This window comes from Brassica oleracea, chromosome C1 (genome assembly GCF_000695525.1).
Source record: "Brassica oleracea var. oleracea cultivar TO1000 chromosome C1, BOL, whole genome shotgun sequence".
NCBI classification, from domain to species: domain Eukaryota; kingdom Viridiplantae; phylum Streptophyta; class Magnoliopsida; order Brassicales; family Brassicaceae; genus Brassica; species Brassica oleracea.
In genome coordinates, this window is record NC_027748.1 from 20,450,497 (window position 1) to 20,460,530 (window position 10,034).

At 29.5% G+C, this 10,034-nt stretch overlaps 1 long non-coding RNA gene across 2 annotated transcripts; it reads right to left on the reverse strand.

The window, feature by feature from the left end:
• Positions 1 to 6,126: 6,126 nt before the first annotated feature.
• Positions 6,127 to 7,726, reverse strand: LOC106342396. Of its 2 annotated transcripts, XR_001269834.1 has the most exons (3): positions 7,384 to 7,726; positions 6,711 to 7,316; positions 6,127 to 6,584 (listed from the first exon to the last, which is right to left on the reverse strand). It is a non-coding gene; the product is annotated as an uncharacterized LOC106342396 (long non-coding RNA). The 2 variants fall into 2 exon arrangements; XR_001269833.1 differs by having other exon boundaries at positions 6,127 to 7,316.
• Between the last annotated feature and the right edge of the window lie 2,308 nt (positions 7,727 to 10,034).

Here is a 10,034-nt window from a genome sequence, read left to right on the forward strand (position 1 = left end):
ATTAATACTTCAAATGTCGCTGAGTAGTGGTTAATTCACAAAATTCTTTTTTATTTTCATTCTAGATTATCTAGACATTTAACTATATATTATATACGAAGTTTTGCCCGGATTTGTACTGATGGGACATTACGGCAAGTTGTTTAGTTTTCCTACCTCCAAATTCCAAAACTGTCAGTATATCTTTCTATCTCCCTCTGATCTATTTATTTTCCCCATTCTCATCCGATTCTTTGTTTATGTAAATTAATTTATACATTTTTCTTCTCTCACAGAAGTTCAGTGCTCACATCTCCCTGAAGCTTATTGTTTTTATTTCCTCCAAACCTTCACTGTGACGATGACTTTTCTCATTCTTCATCAACGTCGATAGCAACTCTTAAAATCCTTCTCCACCAATCTCCTCTTAATCTCATCTTTGTCAGCTGACAATGATATATTAACATACTAAGAATAAAAGTTAACTGTTACCGGTTAATACTTAATAGTCATGTTATCTGGATATGGAACCAATAACGATTCTTTAAGAAATATGTAACAATTGTGAGACTACTAACAAAAATCTAAGCAATACTATACATACTTGTTAATATTCATTATTTGTTATTAAATCAAATATAAGCTAAGAAATCTCGTATCATAACATGCACCAACTAACAAACTTTGTACCAAACAAAAATATCATTTTTTCTTTAGAAAACCATGTATCGATCACTAAACCATGTAAATGAAAACTAACTTATAATATCTTATCAATCATTTATCAGTTAGCAGCAACTTAATTGTAACAGCTAACAACCTATATGTATCGATTAAGAAACCATGTATCTGCTAATGAAAAATATTTTTTAACAAATAAAAAGACATGTATCTTAAACAACGATAAAAATTTGAGAATCCGCTAAAGCATAAATTATATCGGGTCACTAATAAAATACTTACTAACATATATGTTATCTACATCAACAAACAACTTCACAAACACTTATTCAACCACCGTATGAGTGATGTTGACAAACTCGCCAAGGCCGACAAGTCACCCCACCACATCGGAACAAGACCACAACGCATAATTGCTATTAAAATTTGAAATTGAAGGTGGATCGTGATTCAAAATTGAAATTGGTAGTATTTTTGGGAGATGGTGAGACTATGATTATGGTGTCGATGGAATCAAAGTAAAGAATATTTTTGGTGAATAGTGGAAGAGGTGAAGAGACACGGTGAGTTAGATGAAGATTATAGAGTTTAAATTAATTGATGCTTGGATGAAAAAGAGATAGACGATAGTTAGGAGATTGAAATGTAGGGACGAGAACACTAACATGATAGGAGTATTAATGAAATTTCAGAAAAAGAATACTTGAAGAGGTATATGGTGCACACAAAAAAGGGGTATATATGACTAATTATTATTGGATTTATTTATAGAACTCCTAATTATCGCTTTTATCTAGAGTGTTGTGGAATGTTTTATTTAATTATGCTACAAATTTATGCATCCATATTCGAATCATAACAATTGAGTTTTTAGGTTTTTATTATTTGTTTTTATTCTATAATAATGTTTGAGTTTAGGAATTGTTTTCATATCCGACCTAGATTCTTGGTTGAACCGGGTGACACGACACATGTACATAATCCGGTTCAGATTTAATGAAAAATTTGTTAATTAGAAATCTGATAGAACCCAGTAAAACTTCAAAAATTGCAATTAACCGCGATATGTACCATTGATATGATAAACACGCACAAAATATCTGCTTATATTTTTTAAAAATTGATTAAATTACTCATGTTTTTTTTATTATTACATAAATTTTTGATTCTTTAGACTTCGATGAAATTTTTATTATGTTATCTAAATAAAAAATGATAATATAAATTTTTATTGATATGACAATATTAGTTTATTTTCGTTATTAATAACATATTATAAGTTTGTATTTTTTATTTTAGATTTGAAAATTGATTTTAAGATAAATTTTAAAATATTCTTAAACACTCGTAATTGCCATATATTATGTACAAAATGCCATAGTAAATATATTTATTTAATTTGTGTGTATATACTCATTTTCGATTGTTAAATAATATTATACACGAAAAAATGATATTCAAATATGTATATAATATACAGTGTAGGATATAGGGTTTTGGTTTGTATTGAAAATTTGCATAATATTCTAATGATATATTTTGAATTTTAATTCATAGATTTAAGAAAACATTATTTTTTTGTGTTTGTTAATTTATATATGGTTCATAATATATGTATGTCTTATATTTATACTTAGAATATTTATATTAAATTTAAAGTTAACATATCTTATAAGTATATATGGACCCATTATTTATAGATCTATTTAGCTGTATTAGCAAGCCCAAAACCAAAATACTTAAATGCAGTTAATGAATTTTATTATTTTCTTGTAAAAATAAGGGTATTTTTGACAAAAATATAATTTTCATTAAAGGCATAATTTGAGAATGATCCTCTTTTAATGGTATTGATGTAACTAAATGAAATGACAGATTCGTAATAACTGATAACATGGATGGTTAATCTGTCTTAAACCACGCTAATGTATAGCCGAGAGTTAGATCAGTAAATAACTCATAAATAAGAGTTAGATTGGGGAAAATAGGCTTTTGATTCTCAAATTATTTGTAATTGGTTGTTTTAATATTCAAATATGTTTTTCGCATAATTATCGTCATACTAACAGTTAACTGTGCAAAATTGTGAACAAAATAATCAACCATTAACAAATGAATTTATTTTTATGTCGACTTTTCTAATCCTAATTTGTGGAGTCAATATTTAGTTGGAGAATAAATAAATATACATAAACAATACTTGAGTATTAAATAAGGGGACTGCAAATACTTGAAGAAAAAAATTCACTTTTGTTATGCTCCATATAAGTTTTAAAGTAGGAGCAACAATCCCTTAAAAAAAATTTAGTTAAAAGGATTTTCATGTTAGATAAAACCAATATACAAAATATTTACTCGGAATGAGAATGGAAGTTTTAACACAAACATATAAGATACTAGGGCCGGCCCGCCCTATGGGCGGGAAGATACTTTGAAAATTATGTAAATAGTTAGAGTAAATATTAAATATAAATTGTTATATTTTAAAATATACATATTAGTTAAATTTTGTATATCTATACTATTATTTGAGAAGTGAATTTTTTGATTTGTCATCTTTTCCATAATTTTAGGTAATATTTTTATTTGTCATGTTTTTATTAAGTTTTAGCTAAATCATTGATTTATTATTAGTTTTTATTGAGTCGCTAATTTATTATTTTTAAAAAATACCCTTAATGAACCATATATATAAACGTCTTTCGTCGTTCACATGGGATTTATTAATTTTAAAAAATACCCTTAATGAACCATATATATAAACGTCTTTCTTCGTTCACATGGATCAACATCTCTTAGTGTGGTTTACAGAGTCAACATGAGTCTGTAATGTTATCGACAAAAAAAAAGAACCTTTATATAAAAAAAATTTCATTTTAATAATATTAAATTCATATGCTATATTAAATATTTAGTTAGTTTTTGTTATTTGTGATATTTTTATTATGTTTTAGACTTTTAGCTAGGTTATTGATTTATTATTAGTTTCTAATTGATTCACTAATTTATTAATTTAAACAATGCCCTTACCGAATTTTATTTTAATAATTTTAAATTTATATGTTATTTTAAATATTAAACAATTTATTATAAAATAATATAATAAAATTACCAAAAAAATTAAGATAAAAAACAATTTATAATTAAATATTACTCAAGCAAAAAAAAATTATATAAAGATATTTTCTAAACTATTTCTAAGAGATGAGTATTTCAAAATAATTAACACAATCATAAGTATATATTTTGATGAAAAATATTTGACATATATAAATACTTCGATGTTTGATTTAAAAGTTTGAAAATATAAATAATAATTTATTATGCGGATTTTAGATTAATAAGACATAAACTAATAAGTATTCATAATAAGATTATGCCCGCATGTGCGGGCAAAACACTTAGTGTTATTGTATTTGAAGACTAAATATATCTCATGACGTATTGATAAGTATTTTTTTTTCATGGTGACATCACATCATTTTTTAGTAATTTTCTGGAGCTGGATGAATCTAAAAGTATCGTGAGGAAAGAGACGAACTTGTAATTATAGATTAAGTAAATATTTATTTGTAAAATTTATTATAAGGTCGGTTAATTATTGGGGTTAATTATTAGTTGTGTAAACCGTAAACAATAATATTAAAATATCGTAGCTTGACATGTTGGACAACTTAAATTTGATATAAACCAATCAACGATGCATTGATGGTGAAAGATATGATTGTATGGTAATTTTTTGAATTCTCTTTGCTTACAATATTGTTAATGAATACAACGCATAGTTAATCTTCTTTTTAGGTGTGAGTTTCCTAATATATACATCTGATTCAATAACTACACAATATATCTAGATATTAGATGCACCTCATTAGTTATTATATGATAAAAACTTCCATAACCACGGCATAAGTATCTAATTAAGAGTAAAATATAAACTAAAATAAATAATATATATATAAATTTATATTTCAAAACTCAATAAAGCATTTGACTGAAATAAATAATATATAATGATCAAATTTTAGGGATTTTTATGTTTTTTCGTACTTAGTATATATTATGTGTTGAACTTGAAAAATGACTATAAATTAATAAGATACTTAGTTGACGACTGCTCTGATAAGTATTCTTTATTTGGATACTAGTGGTTTTCCGGCGCGTAGCGCCGGGTTCATATGTATTATTCTTTGATGAATTTACAATGTATACTGAATTATTGTGTGAATTTATCAATTATGTGAATTTTCAGAATATTTATCTCTAATTTTGTAATTACGGTTTGTAGTGTGGGTGAACGAAATGAAATTCAAAAACAACGACTGGTATGTAGTATTTGTTTTGAAGAACTCGCTGATGCATGTATCTCCCTCGTTCTATTTCTCTGTGTCGGTTTCTTTCACTCTCTCGTACTTATTTTTTTTCTCTATTTTTTGTGCAGCGAAGACTTGAGCGTCAATTTTTACATGATGATTTAAAAATGTAATTTGGCATCTAATATATATTTTAGTGAGTTTGAAATCATTTTGCATAAACTATTCAAAATACAATATATGTCGAAGATCTCAAGTTATATTATATATTTTAGTGAGTTTGAGATCATTTGAGATCATTTGTTTTGAGATTATTATGTAAGTAAAGTTTAAATAAATAAAATTATTTACTCTTTTAACATAAAAGTATTCTGTAAATTTTTGTATTAGTTTCTGTTGCTTTAGAAATACTACAACAATTAGATATTATGTTCTTATATTTTGCAAGTGGCTAATTTAAAGATAATTTTTTTGCTAAATTACTAATTCTACTAAAATCATGCCATAACACTTATGGGACAAATCATTTCACAAATGCATTGTGTATGTACATGTTGCGCTCAAATTTACCTGGCGCAATCTTTCTCATCCTCGCTTCTAGTCTCTCACCAATAATGATTCGTTTTACTTCTCTAAAACTAATACTTTGGGAGCCACCACTTCATCTCATAAACCAATATAAAGAATATTTTGCTTGCTTAACAATTAGTACTCATACCGTCAATATTCATTTATTGAGATGGATACAAAGTCTCGTCTTCTCACAGCTGAAAATAACACCATCTATCTCCCAAAAAAATCTTCAGATGATCACTAATACAAACATTTCTTGATTACAAAGTTAAGGCAAAACATGTTTTTGATGCTCGCTCTTTTCCTTATGAACAACAACTTCTTCAACAAATTGTTTCTTTATTGGAACCATCACCATGTTCTCATCTTTCCATTTGTACTTGCTCTGGACGATCGATGCATTATGTGATTTCTACCACCATCATGAGTAACTTTAGTATTATCATCCTTGGCTTTGTAGGGTGAACTTTTTGTGAGATTGTATACTTCTCTGGAGAGAAGTTTTTTTGTGTGGATATTTATTTTTGTTGGTTGTTTTAATTGTAGATAACGCTCTTAATTGCTTATGTAAGTTAGCAACCATTTTTGACACTCTGATAACTTCACAGAAGCTATTACAATATCCCATCTCTACAGACAAAAACTCAATCATAATCAAACACCCAAGAACACCTTAGTGTGTGTATTCTGAATCTCTCTATTAACGTTTGCATTGGTTTAGCCGTTTCAACACTCAATAGTGCAAAAAACTCATAAAAAAGTGATGAAATTTATAGACCGAAAGGAAGTACCGTTGAGACTTTAGATGCGATGATTAAGATTTTTGTTACCCTTGTGTGTGTTGTTGAGCTTATATCTTGTTATGTTCAGCTTTGTTTCAAGATCTTCCTTCATTGATATATCCGTTTCCATGTCACCCTTTACGTTTCCTTCCTTTTTGTGGTGCCTTGCAAATAATTTCTTCAGGACTTGAGTTTTATTAAGGTGTTGTTGATCTCCCAATTGATGTTTCTCATGAGATTCTTCAACAAACACTTGCTGCTAGTGTAAAAGAAATATGAAGAATGATACAAACCAAATAAAGACAAACGAAAGTTTCAAAGTGATGAACTCCTTATGCTTCACGAAACCACAATCTATTAACTTATTCAATACACTACCAACCTAGTAAACTCAATCATAGCATGAGGAGAACGAAACATGCAGAGGCAGGACATATCAACCACAAAGACTTAACATCATATGGTCTCCTAAATTCCTCTTTCTCGTGATCGTCAATGTGTCTGAACCCAATTTAAAATCAAAAAGAGAGTATATTAGTGCATATAAAATAAAAGAAGGCAAAAGACTGGAACCGATGGGTTGACGTGTAATACTATTTCATGTAGACAGAACCAAGGCATGTAGGTTCGAAGACCTAACGAAGGTAACTTGGCACCAATACTATTCCATGGCAAAATCTAGATTCAGATGTGATGGCTAACACAAATACATTTTTTTTAAACATCTTCCCCCAAATTCAAACCTTGTCTCCAGATCTGAACCTTCTTCTTTCAGCTGTTGTGCTTCTTCCTCTTTCTTTGATGGATCGCATGGTAACCCAAGCCAAGTCTCCCCATCACTCCGATCAGTGTTCTCCCCGAGAACTTGTGCAATTATTACTCTGATTTGATTCAGGCGTTCAAGTTGATCGATACAGCAGGATAGCTTAGAGGCGAAATCTAGCGAGGTTGCTTAGGAGGCTCAATCCTAGACCGGGACTCATCTATTCTGCTCAGCAAATTTTTTTAGTGTTGTGCGGAATGAAAGGATGATGTTCAGGGGGATGAAGGTATACCTTTTTATCGCAAGAGATTCACCGACTGGAGTAAATTGATGTACATTGAATGAGGGATCATGCTGAGAGTGGGATAAAGGAGTTAAGATAGTCGTTAATGACAACGATTGAAGGAATCTCGTAACGACTCTAAGGCGTTATGAAATCCAGACCAAACGACATGAAAAGAAAATTGCTTCAGAGATTTTCCGTTAATGATCGCCTCTCATCACCTCCTTTCAGAAACTCCATGGACAGTGTTTGAAAGCTGAAGCTGAAGAACATAAAAAAAATTCTAGAAATCAAAGATGGGAATCGATGAAGAGTTGAAGACGAAGAGGGTGATTCTCAGGTCGGTATAGTGGATTTGATCAGTGGACATAACAAAATTTATCAGCCCACAAACAAAAAATTTAAAGCCCATTAACTTAAATTCATTAGCCCCAAAATAACAATTATTTTTCGAGTTTGGATGAAAAATATAAAGTTCTCTTAGAAGCTGCCATGTGTCAGTAAAAGCCTTCTTCTACCTGATGATGTGGTTTAATGAGGTGAGAAGCAAGTCTGTTTTATTGTATAAGATAGTATAAGTTGCAAGCTAGGTGTATATATTTTTTTGCGTGACTCGTATCTATCTGGTATATTTGTAAAAATTACATTCGGTTAGGCCCATTTAACTATATGTACCATTCGATAAGTATTCTTATTTCTTTTATTCGGTTTGGTTTTTAGAACTACTAATTATTACGTTTCGCTCATGTAATGTGAAATACATTGATTCATAATGTTTAATATCTGTAGTAAGTGAAGTATAGCTACTGTAGCTGTTGTATGCATCCATTATAAACAGAAGCAAACATAACCTCACAACCATTGTCCAAAGCAGTCCTACAACCTTAAGGGAAATGAGTTCCACCACCAAGGAATCTAAAAACGTCCATCTCATACTAAATCCATTTCTGAATAGCCTTCAACGGGGCATTAGCATAAGGCACATAATCTATACTCTTGGGCCAAGAGAGAGGTCTAACATATGCTTTAGGTGCTGGTATAAGGCAATGTAGTTTTTCACTCTCCCTAGGTTCCTGATTCTACCATCAGAAGAACTCGACTTCAATTGGTCTAAATAAACAAAAGAAACTCAGATCAGCTGTATATGTCAATATTAAAAGTGCCGATTGCAGATATTTGAAGAATAAAAAATCCATTTTCCCGTTAGATTGGATAGTTTCTAAAAATAAAGAAAATAAGAAGGCTTTTTTTATAGAAATGAGATTGCATTATGCGTGTTATAAAATGCTACACTGAAAATGGTTGAATAAAAACTATTGAAGTACTTATGGCTGCATAGATAAACTTGATTATCAGAGTTAGCAGGGAAGATCAAACGAGATCTAGAAAGAAGACAAAAGTTTTTCTTAAATGTCGACAAAATATTGATTTAATTTTATTATATTAGTGGTATGAGTCATCTTTTCATTGTTCAAGAAAACAGCAAATTTATTGCCTTATTAAAATCATCTTTTATTTAGTTAATATTATTATAACTTTTTGTTTGCATATTCATGCAAGGGATCGTTATCTGCGCCTTGGCGCGGAGTTTTTGCTTTTTAATCTTTTTTTGTTTTTTGCTTACTAATCTAGCATTCAGTTTTTCAATGCATTTTATCTTTGTCATCTCTTCTTGTCTTGTTTACATTTGTTTTCACGTCCTGTTGTTTGATTTGTCTTAGTTTTGGCTTGTGTAATAACTTAACTCTGCTCATTCTTCTTTATTCTTTATTGATTGATATTTTTATCTCGCTTACCTCTGTGTTGTCACTAATTTGCTCGAATCATTTTTCATCATCTGTTTCGTATTCTTTTAATATTCATTAACTATTGTCTCCCATCTCTTTAATTCCTAAAAACCCTACATGTTCTTTTGTTTATTAAATCACATATTAAATATTGTTGAAACTGTTTATTTATTCTAATAAATCCTAATTATAATATGGATAAAAGACTGATTATAATTTAGTTGAAATTAACTAAGATAATATGGATAAAAGATTCATTATAATTTAGCTGAAATTAAAGTCTAAAGTATAAGTTATTAAACTTGCAATCTTTCTTTTTGTCATCCAGATAGTTTTAGTCAAATCAATTATATTGATTTAGAAAACCCATAAGCTATTTCAATCCCAAACAACAAAAAAACAGGCGCATTTGTTATTGACGATGCGGCGGGTTTCCTTTACTATAAACATAATTGCTTGTCACAACTGTTAATAAACCCAAATGTGTTTACAAAAGCTACCCATATAAGAGTTTCATACTCATTTATCTTTCTCTAGTCATCTCCTATGTTAGTAGCTATCATAATACAATCATCAAACAAAACACATATCTCTTGGTTCCATATAGAATATGCAAAATGACTGTTTTCTGTAGACTCCATGATCACTGAGTATTATAAATATAAAACTCTGTTTATGGTCTATTTATATGTTGAGGAAATACCTCGAAATGTAGCTTCCAAATAATGATTTCCAGGTCAACACATTGCATGTTAACCTCCACAATGGGATCAGCGGATCTGCAGATACCACTACATGTCGAGTCGAACGCAGCTACACATATGTTCCCTGCTTGTGCTTTTCATTCACAATCTGCAATTCTCCCAAGAACCA